At 43.7% G+C, this 14,397-nt stretch overlaps 1 protein-coding gene across 1 annotated transcript in view; it reads right to left on the reverse strand.

Moving 5' to 3' along the window:
- NEXMIF (neurite extension and migration factor) overlaps positions 1-13,022 on the reverse strand; it is a 126,019-nt gene extending 112,997 nt beyond the window's left edge. Inside the window, exon 1 of the mRNA XM_020284864.2 lies at positions 12,447-13,022. The gene's annotated coding sequence lies outside the window, so the exon portion shown is untranslated. The remainder of the gene's footprint in view (positions 1-12,446) is intronic.
- Positions 13,023-14,397: the final 1,375 nt, after the last annotated feature.

The raw sequence follows: 14,397 nt of genomic DNA on the forward strand, positions 1-14,397 counted from the left end.
TGGAAGATAAGTCATACCTGAGGGTAGAACATTAAAGGTAAAAATCAAAGGGAAGAGATTAATTCACCTACCTACTTTTCAGCATCTTTCAGTGGTCGGCTAGAAGTGACCCTGACTTAATGAGTCATGAATTACTAGGGTCAATAATATCATGACATCACCACCTTATTTGGACAATAAACAAATGAACCTTTCTCTTTATGCAGGTGCTAAATCTATGTAAGCCTAGCTACTAAAACATTATTGAACTAGAGCCAAAAAACAGTGGCTTATAGGAAAATGGTAGAATCAGTGGCAAGGAAGGCTGATTCCAGTTCTTTTCCCAGCTCTGTTCAGCAATATCCTTACTCTTTGGCCCCTCAGCACAACTAGTGAACACCATCTTCAAAAGTCAAGTGGCATATTTGGGCCTTCTTGAGAGACAAAGTGACAAATCAAGATTTTGGTTACTCCCACTACATACCATCGTCATATCTCTGAGTAACAGAGTAGGCACACTAACATCTTCCCCACATATATATATACTGGAAGGATCTTGGTGAGCCATGATCTGGGATTTTATAACCAACACCTTAGTCTTCAGTTAGAAAGCATGCCTCTTTCTTTACAGCCTAACTCCCAAACTGCTTCTTTCTCAGGTGAGTGTATGTTTCTGTTGAGTTTTAAGTCAAGCCATATAGATCTGAAAAACCCACTATAGCACAGGCACAATTCCCCTTCATTTCACCTATTTTGATAAATAGATTTGACTGTGTCATTTATGAAACATCTCAACATGTCAAGGTAACAATTTTGCACATATAGGTCTTACTATGGGAAAAGGCAATATTACCTGTATACATACATACAACACACATTCAGTAGACACTGAATATACCTTGTCCCTTGCCAAGAGATACAGTGTATAGGCAGCTCATAAATAGAAGCACATAGAGATGTATATACAAATACAGAAAGCCAGTAAGGGAAAATGTAACTAAACTGCCCCAAGGGGAGACTGAGAACACTGAACCTACACTGAGTACACTCCCACTAGTCTAAGCAAAGAGAGACTTGAGAAGGGAACAGTTATTCCAGTGTACAAAGAAGCTGTGTAACAGCATCTACTAACTCTCTAGGCCTTGGACAAAACGTGTCAACAAGCCAACACAGAGCTCTGTGAAGGACAGAGCTGTTTCACAAATGCCCCCCAGCTGGCTGAGCATGCTAGAAGCCTCAAGGACTAGAATATCAAGGCCACCAAGATGCCAAACAAACCCTAAATTCCATAAACCAAATGAATACCCTTTTCATGACCTAGTTTTTTCTGTTAATATTTCCTCAATCAATGGTTACTTCAGTCATGGAGGTGAAGTTTGTTGCTATAAATTAACTATCCCCCAATAGGAAAGACTTTCCCTCTATCCAAATGGAGTGGTACTAGAATCTGCAGCATGCCACACTACCTCTCTTACAGGGCTGAGAGGAAGAAACTTGATTAATACTATGGATACCAACTCTGCTCTATTGGATCCATAATGACCAGCTAAGTTCCCTGTGCCCATATTTCTCTACCAGTCATAGCACCTCAGGTTTTGGATCCAAACCCTAGCCATGGACCTTGGATCCAATAACTAGGTCCTCGTCTTATTCTACCTGTGCCACAGTAACCCCAAACCTCAATTACTGTAGGGTCAAACTCCTTTATTGCTCCCTCCCCCAACCTCAGTCTTCTAGAACAGTGATGGAAATGTTCTACCCATGTGTTGCCCAATATGGTAGCCACAAACCATATGTGGCTACCAAGCACTTGAAATGTGGCTGAATTCCAACTCCTACAAAGCAATTATAAGAAGCCTTGCCCTCTAGGTGTCAACAAGCTGAATGGGAAATCTGGACTTCCACTTCCACCTGGCAGTAGCAAGACAACAACTCCCTTCCCCTGGAGTTGGAACTCCTGGAGCCGGAGCAGTGTGAGAGAAATCCAGCCAAAACAGAAAGTTAAAATAAGATCCAGAATCTCATAACATACTACAAAAATGTCCAGATTTCTATAGAAAATCACTCATCATTACCAAGAACCAGAAAGATCTCAAATTGATTGGAAAAAAGGCAATCAAGAGGTGCCAAAACCAAGATGACAGAGATATTAGACTTACCTGACAAAGGTTTCAAAGCAGCCATGACAAAAATGCTTCATTATACAGCTGGAAACACCCTTGGAACAAATCAAATATAAAAGTCTCATCAAAGAAATAAAGGATATATAGATAAATCAAGTAGAAATTTTAGAAATGGCAAATACAATAACAAAATTTAAAAACTGAATGTATGATCTCCACAGCAGAACGGAGAACACTGATAAAAGAATCACCTAACTTGAAGATACAATGATAGAAATTATCCAATCTGAATAACAGAGAAAAAAAATAGACTGAAAAAAATGAACAAGGCCTCAGGGACCTATAGGACTACAAAAAGAAGATCTAACTTTTCTGTCATCAGAGGAGGCCTGAAACAAAAGAAGAAGGCACGACATAAAAAGTATTTGAAGAAATAATGCTCAAAAACTTACTAAACTTGGCAAAAGACATAAACCTACAGACTCAAGAAGCATATCCTGAATTAGATAAACCCAAAGAAATCCATGCTGAGGCACATCAGAGTCAAACTTCTAAAAAATAAAGGAAAAAAATACCTTGAAAGCAGCAAAAGAGAAATGACACCTTACCTACAAGGGAAAAACAATTCAAATGACAGCAGAATTCTCATCAGAACCCATGAAGGCCAGAAATAAATGGCACACTTTTCAAGCACTTTCAGAAAAAAAAAAAATCTGTCAACCTGGAATCCTATTTTGAGTCAAAATATCCTTCAGGAATGAAGGGGAAATCAAGAAATTCACAGATGGAAAAAAACTAAGAGAATTAGTTGCTAGCAAACGTGCACTAAAAGAATGACTAAGGGAAAGTTTCTAAACAGAAAGGAAAATATAAAAGAAGAAATCTTGGAACCTTCCAAAGGAAGAAATAACACCGAAAAGAGTGAAAGTAAGGGTAAATACAATTGACTTTGCTTCTCTTGTTGAGTTTCTCGTTATATTTGAGGGTTGAAACAAAAATTATAGTCTGATGTAGTTCTAAATATATGTAGAGAGCTGGACATGGTGGTATATGTCTATAATCCCAGCTACTTAAGAGGCTGAGGCCACGAGGACCATTTGATCCCAGGAGTTTGAGGCCAACCTAGGCAACATAGTGAGACTTCATCTCTAAAAAACAAATGGTAAATGGAATTTAAGGAGATAAAATTAAAAATAATAAAAAATTTTTAAAGTGTGTAGAGGAAATATTTAAGGCAATATATGCAGGGGAAGGTAAAGGGCCTTAAAGAGAGGTAAGGTCTCTCTAATATACTCAAATAGGTAAAACGTTGATACTAATAGATTTAATAAGTTATGTACTTACAGAAACTCTGGAAAATAGTTTTTCAGTTTCTTAAAAAAACTGAAAAACTAGTTTTTAGTTTAAAAAAACTAAACATATATTTACCGTAGGACCCAGCAATTACACTCTTGGGAATTTTTCCCAGAGAAATGAAAATTTATGTTCACACAAAAATCTACACACTAATGTCCACAGCAGCTTTATTTGTAATAGCCAAAAACTGGACACAACCAAAATGTCTCTCAATAGGTGAATGATTAAACAAACTGTGATAATTCATACCGTGGAATACTGTTCAATAGTAAAAAGGAATGAACTATTTATACACAAAAGAACTTGGATGGATCTCAAAGGCATTATGCTGAGCCAAGAAAAGCCAACCTGAAAAGGTCACATACTCTATGACTCCATTTATATATCATTCTTGAAATGATAAAACTCTAGATATGAAAAACAGATTAGTGATTGCCAGGGGTTTGCAGTGATGGGGAAGGGGGATGAGTATGACTACAAAGACTATAAAAGTGTAGCACAAGAGAGATCTCTTGTAGTGATGAGTAGTACTTTATATTGATTGCAGTGGTGGTGACACAAATATACACATGTGACAAAATGACATAGCACTTTATACACCCATTGTCCCAATGTCAAATTCATAGTTTTGATATTGTATTAGAGTTATGCAAGATATAACCATTGGGGGAAATGGGCGAAGGATACATGGGACCTCTCTGTCCTTGAAACTTCCTGTGAATGTATAATTATTTCAAAATTAAAAGTGAAAAAAAGTAACTGCAGTAGGCAGAATAATGGCCTTCCAAAGATGTCTACATCCTACTCCCAGAACCTGTGAATATGTTAGGTTACATGGCACAAGAGGAATTAAGGTTGCACATACAATTCAGGTTGCAAATCAACTAACTTTGAGATGGGAATATTATCGTGGATTATCCAGCCAGGTGGACCAAACATAATTATAGGGGTCATTATAAGTGGAAGAGGGAAGTAGAACAGTGAGAGTTGGAGAAGGAAGTGTAATGATGAGAGCAAGATTGAAGGGATGTGATATGAGAAATCAATCCCCTATTGCTGGTCTTAAATATGAAAGGGGGCCATGAGCCAAGAAATTCCAGCATCCTCTAGAAGCTGGAAAAGGCAAGGAAGCAGATTCTCCCCCTATATCCTCCAGAAAGGAACACAGCCCTGCCTACCCCTTGATTTTAGCCTAGTGGAATGTAATTCAGGCTCCTGATCTCTGACCTCCAAAACTGTAGAATAATAAATTTGTTGTTTTAGACCACTAAGTTTTTGGTAGTTTGTAAGAGTAACGATAGTAGAAAACCAACACAGCTACCAACTAGGGGTTAAAAACAAACCCGAAGACAGACAACTGGCTTTTTGCAGAGTATATTCAATTAATTAGTCAGAAGTCAATAACTCTGTACCATAATCTTAAAGCAATAGTCAATACATCATGGCTAATGCTATTTGCAATTCCACATCACCAATGATCGCAATGATAAAAATCCTGCCTCAGAATTGCAGAGAAAAAAACACGTTACTCCCTGTTAAATGAGGCTGGCTAAGCCATCACAGGGATAAGAACAGAAGCATTTGTGCCACAGAGGCTGGAAATCTTGTCTCAACCCAGCTAGAGATATCTATTTGCTGAGGAATTTCCCGCTGTGTTAGGAAAACAGGCCACCTATGCTTGTTAGGGTTTGAATATTTGTCTCCTCCAAAACTTATGTTAAAAATGAATCCCCAACATGGTAGTATTGAGAGGTGAAACCTTTAAAAAGTGATTGGGTCACGAGGGCCCTGCCCTCCCAAATGGATTAATCCATTCATAGATTAATGGATTAATAGGTTAATGGAGTAATGGGTAATCACAGGAATAGGACTTGTAGCTTTATAAGAAGAAGAATACAGATCTGAGCTAGCACATTCAGCTCCCTTGCCATGTGATGCCCTGTGCTGCTTCAGGAGTCTGCAGAGTCCCCACCAGCAAAAGGGTCCTCAGCAGATGCAGCCCCTCAACCTTAGACTTCTCAGCCTCCATAACTGTAAGAAATAAATTCCTTTACTTTATAAATTACCCAGTTTCAGGTATTCTGTTATAAGCAACAGAACATGGACTAAAACATTTTCCAAGGGGTAGAATATAGAAACAATAGAAAAATGCATTGAATTATAAAAATTATGGGGTAAATTCATGTAGATGGTCAAAAGACTCAGCCAGGAACAAAGCTAATTCCCTATAAGATAGGAAAATCCATTTATCTTTTCCTCTGTCCCCAGTATCCCAGTGCTTAGCAAGTAGTAGATGCTCAACAAATGTTTCCTGAATCAAATTATAAATGATCATTAATGGACCCATCCAGCCTTAGAATTCTATTAACTCTCATACTGTGCAATATTCTAAACTGCTAATAAAAGAAGCAATAAATATTTATTCATGAGTAAGAATACCACCTATTACTACCATCCCAACTGCAAGGCGCAGATGTGGCATATATTCATGTTTACAGAGCTTAAGGAGCTTTGCCTTTAATATATGATGTTAGATATCTGGGATTAAATCCATTAACTCTCTCCAGGATGGCTGATATTCCAAAAGGTTCATAAGTCCCTAAGGTCCCCATGAAGATATCTGGACACCACCTCCCTCTCTGACCCCATCACCATACCTAACAGTTGAGTTCCCTACTTTCGTCATGCCCTTGGCTAAAAGAAATATGCAGAGATAAAGATACAGAGGAAGGACAGAGAGATAGAGGCAGACACATGTGAGTGAGCTTTTATGGAATGTAGTTATATATTAATGACGAACTTGTGGGAGGTGAGAGCTGAACAGGCATTTTAAAGAATCTGAGAGTTGACAAGTCAAGGATTTGGGGAAACTAGTTTCAACTTGTTTTGGGTGAGAACGGTAATGTCAAAGTGAGTGCTAAGTGGTTGTTTTTCATAATAAAAATGCTCAGGAAGGCTAATCAGAAAAATGCCTGTAAGAGTAGCTGAGGGCTGTGGACCATAAGGATACTAATAACATACTTTTCTGAGAGAGTCATTTTCATGGCTTCCATTTCAAGCCACTGTGACCATGACAGCCATGGAACAGGAATTCTGTAACAACTAGGAAAAGGCTAGTGCAGAGGCTTTTAACTCACAATGCATGGTTGGACTTCTTGAAAATGTATGCAAGTGTTATATTTGTAAATGTGCACTTTCGGAAGAGGGTATCCTTGGCATTCATTGAATTTTCATAGGAGTTCATGCTAAGCTTAGGGGCCATTGGCTAAATGGTGATGGCCCCATTTTTCTACTCCCCTACTTAGTAAACAGCACATCTTCAAAATGTGTTCCAGTTATTTAGTAACTAGAGAGAAAGCAGGTTCCTGTTCAAGCAATTATCTGAGAGCTAGTCTCCCTCCAGGTTAATAAATCACATGTGTGCCTGGAATAACACAGCAAATATTGGGAAGGAAGGCAGAAAGAATGTGGTAGCACCACAAACTTTAGGTTACTGCAATAGGCAGGAAAGAAAAGGTAACTATTGACATTTCAACTTAAACAAATTTACCTGTGGATTTCACTTTTTGGATCATCCCTCTGCCACGCCACCAGGCTCTGGACAATCTCTAAGCACCTAGATATCAGCTGAAATATGGTCATGAAATGTGGGGTCATTTTAACATTGGACTCAAGATCAAATAAAAAGGAAGAGCTTGAAAACACTTGCAAAAGCAATGCTAAATGGATCTATGTTTTCTTCTTGTCTGCATTATTTCTTTTTCCATGGCAGGCCTGATTTGAGTCCTGTCCTAGATCAATGAAAGCCAATCACAGATACTTAAGAATGGGAGGCAGTTTAAAAGATCATCTTTCCATTTGCCTTGACCAAAAGGCAAATGGAAAATTATATACATAAAATGCAGGACTACATGCAAACTATTCAGGACAGAGAGTTGCCCATGCACTTCTCAAACATATTCTGAAAAAAAGCATTCACACTTCCCTTGGTACTACACCTCTTTTTCTCACAACTACCATGGTCAGGATGTTCTTTCTAAAACTACCTTTCTCCTAATAAGCTTTAAGCTTATTACCTCTTATCAGTCCTTCATGAAAGTAAGAACAGCCACTCTAGCATGCAGATAGCACCTCTTTGTGTGCATGTGTACATGAAAACACATGCATGCACTTTGGAGGGATGCCTTTGGAGCTAATAATCCAATTCTATCAAGCCCAAAGCCTAAATCATTTCTGGAGTTTTTCTCCACAAAGACCCATTAGTGGCCGGGCGCGGTGGCTCAAGCCTGTAATCCTAGCTCTCTGGGAGGCCGAGGCGGGCAGATTGCTCGAGGTCAGGAGTTCGAGACCAGCCTGAGCAAGAGCGAGACCCCCGTCTCTACTATAAATAGAAAGAAATTAGTTGGCCAACTAATATAGAAAAAAAAAATTAGCTGGGCATGGTGGCACATGCCTGTAGTCCCAGCTACTCGGGAGGCTGAGGCAGGAGGATTGCTTGAGCCCAGGAGTTTGAGGTTGCTGTGAGCTAGGCTGACGCCACGGCACTCACTCTAGCCTGGGCAACAAAGTGAGACTCTGTCTCAAAAAAAAAAAAAAAAAAAGACCCATTAGTTAGGAAAAAGATAGGCTGAGCCAGATTAAGGGACTATTACATCTCCAAAGCTCATTATCTCCCCAAGTTTTGCAAACACAACTATCTCCCCAAATCAAGAAGCATAGATTCTTTCAAATGTGGTGACCACATAGTAAGGTGACCACAGAATTTGTTTTCTAAACTGGGACACATTTGAGGGTGAAATAGGTATGCTAGAACAACAGGCATAAACCACAACAGATGATCACCTCTATGGTCCTCCATAGAGGAAATGTTTTAACTTCCTTCAAATAAAACAGACCTCTATGCCTGTTCTTGATGATGGCATGGCACTACTCTAGCAGTCAGAATCAAGGTATAATCTTGGTCTTGAATCTCTAAACCCTCTTCAGGTAAACATCATGGGCAGCTTTTTGTTTAAGCTAGTTGAGTGGCACTTGAAACGGGCTACTGAGGGTGAAAAGTTTAAATTTTTTAATGAGATTTGGGGTGCTTGAGAAAATAGTAGATAATTGTTTATATCAAAATTATCACACTGGGGATAGGTAAGATGAACCTATTGAGGTGCCCTTTGGAAAAATAATAATTGTGTGCATAGGAGTTGATCCCAAAGACTTCAGTTTCTTTTCCACCAGAGAACAAGAAAGGGAAAGATATCAGATCACAGCACTTACCTACAGAAAAAGACCAAAAGAGCACATTCCCTAGCAGAGGCTTGCAAATCACTGCATGCAGTGAGGGACTGGAGGGAAGAAAGACAAAGAAGGTCCTCACCCTTTCCTCTAGCTGGCCCAGAAAAGGCCCTACCATCACTAAAAGGTAGTTTCCCTCAATCCTCCACTCTCCCAGCTGATCACATCCCAGACCAGGCTTCCTCAAGGTTGTGATATGCACAAGGCCAGTGTTGTTTGAGAACAGAGGAATCCTCATCTCTGCCCAACATGAAATTTTCTTGGCAAGCGAAAAAGTGCAAACTTAAAGGTGGCCCCAAGTGACGCAGTCTTGTCTAGTGCTCTTTGTTTTCAAGCAGCATGGAGAACCCGGGAAGTTCTTTGTGTCTAACTCTATGATCTTGGGTTTGAAAAGGTTCTCTAGTAGAGAAACTGTCAATTAGGGAGCTGGAGAGCAACTTTTCAGAGGAGGTAAAACAGAAAAAGAAAAAGAAAAGAAAAAAAATTAAAATGCCCGAACCTAAAGTCCCTAAGATGGGAAAAACAAGGAAGTCAAATGACGTATTCTTCAGTGAATCCTAACCCTTCCCTATCACCCACTTTGGTCCTCTCATTTTGCTTACTGTGCACAGGAACACATAAACCATGTAAATACCACCAGATAAGAGTTTAAAGATAATGTAACAGAGTCAAAGGCCAATTAGAATCTCTTTTCTCCCCTAACTAAGGGGTTTGCAGAAGAAAAAAAAATATTTACTAGAAGTGGACTTAGGAACAGAAAAACTGCAATCAATGCTTCTTTGGTTAGGCCCGTCCTCCTGAGCAAATACTTCAGTGAGATCAGGACCTCCGGTGATTGTGTCAGAGATCTATGAGGACATCCTTGAATATTTAAAATTCAGCACTTATCCTTTTTCTCATCTCTCTGCAACACCACCACACCTTTAGTTCTCTCTGCTCACTGGGTAGCTTACAGGTAATTAGACCATTGTGGAAAAAAGAAAAAGAGGGAAGAGAGACAAGACTGAGCAAAACAAAAAGAAGCAGCGTCTGCAGTTGTTTGACTTCGGCAACAGGGGTGTTACAGGTTTGCATGTGTGAGTGCGCGCATGTGTGTTAAAAAGCATTGATGCATTGAAGATTTATTCACTGAACAGGTTGATTTATTTAACAGACTTGACATATGTCAAATTCTGCCATGTGCTTACATAATTGTTATTCATTTATCAGAGCTGTTATTTAGGCAAATATTTGTTTTAAAAGTATTTTTCTTTAAATGACTTTCTCTAGCTTACTGCACAATCAATCGGTGGTTCATTTTAATTATATTATGTTAACAATAGCTATTTGGTGGAAGTCTCTGAAATCGAATCTTTCCCATGCCATTTCATCCCCACCCAAACTCTATTCCTTTTTTCCCTAGTAATAAATTTCTGATTAAAATCACACCATAGGGAAAATTTTAAAAATATATACGAATTCCTTTTATGTTATAGTATTTTACACTTGTGATATCCAGAAAAGCAGTTTCTCAGCATATTGTTCAAATCACAGATCTGAATACTGTTAACCTAAAAAACTGGCTAAAAGGACAAAAGGATGTATTTTTTTTTGCGAGTGTATGTCTGTGGGGCGGGGGCGGCAGTTGGAACAGCTAGGGGAGAGCTAGGTAGAGAATTAGGTAGACTCAGAGGAGGTAAATGGAGTCAAATTTCAAGTGTTACCAATTTTGTTGAATCACCCTATGCCATCTGAACACATGTGCACAAAAAATTATATCTTTTCAACTCAAATGCATGCAATATATCTAGGTTCTGTGGGAGGTAAAATATTGGAAAGTATTTCCAAGAAACAAAAATGTCTAATCAGTAGCCTCCAGGGCTGGTTTGAGTTCCTCTATTGTAAATATGCAGTTTGCAAAAGCAAAATTCATTTTGATCTCCCAGGTCAAGCAGTATTGGGACCAGGAAAGCTATGAGGAGAGATCCCACCACCACACAAGTAAATTTTTGACCTAGTAAGCAAATACGTTTTTGTTGTTACTGCAGGGTAAAATGTACAAGTCTTCCAGAAATTAGACACTGTAATAAAAATGTACCAGCCCAAATTTAAATTGCTCACTAGACAGATGGTTAATTATATTCACAGCCACATATTTCACTGGGATAGAGTTTCAGACACTCAGCCAGTTTTATTTGATTAGCCGGTTTCCCAGTTAATATGTAAAATGACAGTTACTTAGGACTTTTTTGTTCCCTTCTAAAAATATATTTTCAATAAGTGTAAATTCTCCTCAGCCATAAGGACGTCACTGCTGCAAATAAAACGTTTGGTCATAGGTAACCTCGTGTGTAAAAGATGTAAGGAAGATTTAACCCCCCCCTAAAAAAATACAAAAAAACCTCAAATGGTCTTTAGTAGTTCAAAGAAGACCACTGGAGCACCTTTTCTCACCAAGCAAAATATTCCAGAAACTATCGACACACTCTGCTCTTGCACCAAAAACAACCGAGATATTCAAATCCCGGGATTAGAGTGTTTTAGACGCTTTTGAAAAACAGCCCTGCCAGCCCTACACACAAAAACATGTGTTCTCAGATAACAGTCTGAAAATGGAACGTTAGAAAAAGGCCACATAGCTAAGTGTATTGCTGTGCACGGAATTCAACAATATGCTGGGAGCCAAAACCCAGAAGCAAAATATGAGACCCACTTATTCCAAAATGCAGCCAGAAGCTCGACAAAAATCAAGAGCGCTGGTGTCGAAATGGGGATGCCAATTTTTTTTTTTTTAACTTCGAAAAAGACAGAAAACCTTGCGCGGGTGATTCGGTCCCTCACGAATCAGACAGACAGAAGCAGTCATGCTGAAACCGCTGGATTCCTCAGCTGAACGGCGCCAACTCAGCGGCGCGGTTTCCACACTTTCCCCGGAGCGGGGCCGGCTCCCCGCGCCGGCTCGCTGCCTCCCTGCCCCACAGGGTGTACAGGACGCCAGCGGACGTGTGTCGCGGGGTGCGGCACAGAGAAGCGCAGAAGCCACGCAGGAAAGCGTCAATTCTACTGCCACCGAGAGCGGGAAGGGGCCGTGGGCCAATTTCCGCAAAGGTGACGAGCTGGGCGAGGCTCGCTTGGGTCCCCAACTTATACCCGCCTGTGGTCCCGGCTGGGTGGCGTCATGCCCCCCGGAGCGCTCTGTGGTGACCACCGCCACCCGGCGCGCGCGGGGAGCCGCCGGCGGGGGAGGCGCCGGCGACGCGGCTTCGCACCTTTGCGGCTTCGGCCCTGGCGGCCGCCGCGTGGGTTTTCCCGCTCGCGCCAAAGCGTGCTGTGCCCGTGCCCCGTTCCCTGGCCAGGCTCTCCCGGGCACCATCCCGAAAGGAGACTGCACTCTGCTGTCCCCGCTGCCCGGTGGGGTGCGTGTGAGCGCGGCGGCTCCAGCCCGCTGGCTTCCCCTCCCCCTCGGCGCAAGCACAGAGGCCTTTCCTAGATTGCAGTGCCTGTCAGGGGGAGCCGGGATCTCTCGCCCTCGCGGCCTCGCTCCCTGGTACACAGCCACACACATGCACGCCATCCGCACACAGACGTCCTCCCTTCTGTTTTCCCTTCCTCCTCTCCTCGCTCGGCTTCCTCCTATTCGTTCCACCCCCTGCCGCCGCCACCCGAGCCAGCCGGGGAGCCGGCGAGAAGGCCAGGGGGCTGGATGGCAGCGCTCGTGCTCACCTCACAGGCCGACTCCCAGGGCGCACGTCGCTGGCGGGCTCAGGCAGCAGGCGCCGGAGCTGGTGCGGCCACAGTCAAGGTTGGGCTGCCACCGTCGCCGCAGCTGTTGGAGCCGCCGCCGCCGCCGCTGCTACTGCTACTGCTGCCGCCGCCGCCGCCGCCTCTGCCTCAGCTCCATGCGCCGGGCCCGCCAGGTGGACGCGCCTCTCTCCCTCGCTTGCTCGCTCAGGCGCCGCCGCCGCCGCCGTGCTAGATGGAGTCAGAGCTGTCGGGCTCTGGCCCTGAAACTCAGAGCCTCAGTGGCTGCCCGGCTGCTCCTAGGGTCCGCGCTTCGCCTGCACCACCGCTCGCTCGGGCCGGGGCTACCTCGCGAGCGGGCTGCGCGCGAGGTGCCTGGAGCCCGCTCTGTGCGGTGGCCGCGGCCGTCCGCGAGAGGGAGAGAGAAGGAGGGCGGCTGCTGCTACTGTCGCTATCGCTGTTAAAGCTATTGCTAAATGCTGCTACTGTCGCTACTGCTACTGCTACTGCTGTGGCGGCGGCGACTGCTGCTGCTGCTGCTGATGCTACTGGTTTTCCTTCCCGGGTTCTCCCCCTGCCTCGTCCCCCCTCCTCTCCTCCTCCTCCTCCTCCTCCTCCTCCTCCTCCCCCTCCTCCTCCTTCTCCTCCCTCCGCCGCTTTTCTCAGAGCCTCTGCGGGCGCTGCCTGGTCCCCTCTTCTCCCAGAGCTGCCTCTGCCCATTCAGAAAGGTGACCAGAGTGGGGCTGCCTCGCCTGCCACCATCGCTATTGCCCCTGCCATTGTTTCTTCCAACACGCTGTTCTTGCTGGACGCGTTCCCCCTCTATCCTCCTTCCCCACCAAAGCCCTCCCTTTCCCTCCCTCTCCCTCCTTACCCTCTCTCAGATCCCTTCCCCATGTGCCCCCCACTCTGTCCGTCTGTCCCTCCCTCCCCTCAGGCGCCCGGGAGCGCGCACTGCGCGGCCACCAGTGATAAAGGGCGCGCGCCCCCCTTCCCCACCCCCACCCCGCCCCCCACTCGCATTCTTGCAGCCGGTCCAGTCCACCGCGCGACTTGTGCGTTCTTGGTCTAGCAGACACGCAGCCGGACACCACTCTCCCACGCCTTTTAGGGCAGTTGTGTGTGCCGAGAGGGGCGCTCTGAAGTTTGGGGAAGAATATTTGAATGGCTTCGTCCACCAAGCATCTAATCATTCAACCTCTACCTACCCTTAACTTAAGGGCCTAAGCCCCCAGGAAGGTGGGTCATCTTGGAAGGGTTGGAGGAAGGCAGAGAAGTGGAGAGGGGCGGTTTTGGAATAAAGGGGAAAAGAAGGGAACCAGGAAGGAAATGGGATCTATCTGCCTGACTGCTGTCACTGTAAAACCCCTTAGGTAGTCAACTCCCTTCAGACGTCCTGGGAACCCAACAAGAAACAGCAAAAGATTGAAGAGCAACTCCCGTCTTGGAGACCAGGTAGCACTTTTGCAACCTTGGCTGTCAGGCTGCTGCCTGAGTTCTGGGACTCGTGACCGTGACCGCTAGCAGCCAAGGCAAGGGATCAAAAGGTGGGTGCTACGACAGAAAGGAGAAAACTAGCTACTTTGTGCACACTTGTTCCACCAAGTCATTGCCAAAGCAGTGCTTCTCCAGTCAGGCAAGGCCCAATTTCAGTATTTGCTGCTGCCACAGTTACAGCCTCATTTTGCTACCAAGGCTTAGGCTTTGGGATCTGACACGTCCAACTTCTCGCCATCACCCTCAACAGAGCCTATGTAGCCTGTCACACAACCCCTCCCAGAAACAGCACAGGGAGAAGGAGGGCCTATTTCCCTTTCCCTGGCAACATACAGGAGACAAATGTTCTAGATATCCCATTGCCAATAAGGTCTGCGTCACCTTATCGAGTGTGTATAAGGCACTCTTCCATGGATTTTTCATCCCTGGGCTATAA

Source organism: Microcebus murinus, chromosome X, assembly GCF_040939455.1.
Source record: "Microcebus murinus isolate Inina chromosome X, M.murinus_Inina_mat1.0, whole genome shotgun sequence".
Lineage (NCBI taxonomy): Eukaryota > Metazoa > Chordata > Mammalia > Primates > Cheirogaleidae > Microcebus > Microcebus murinus.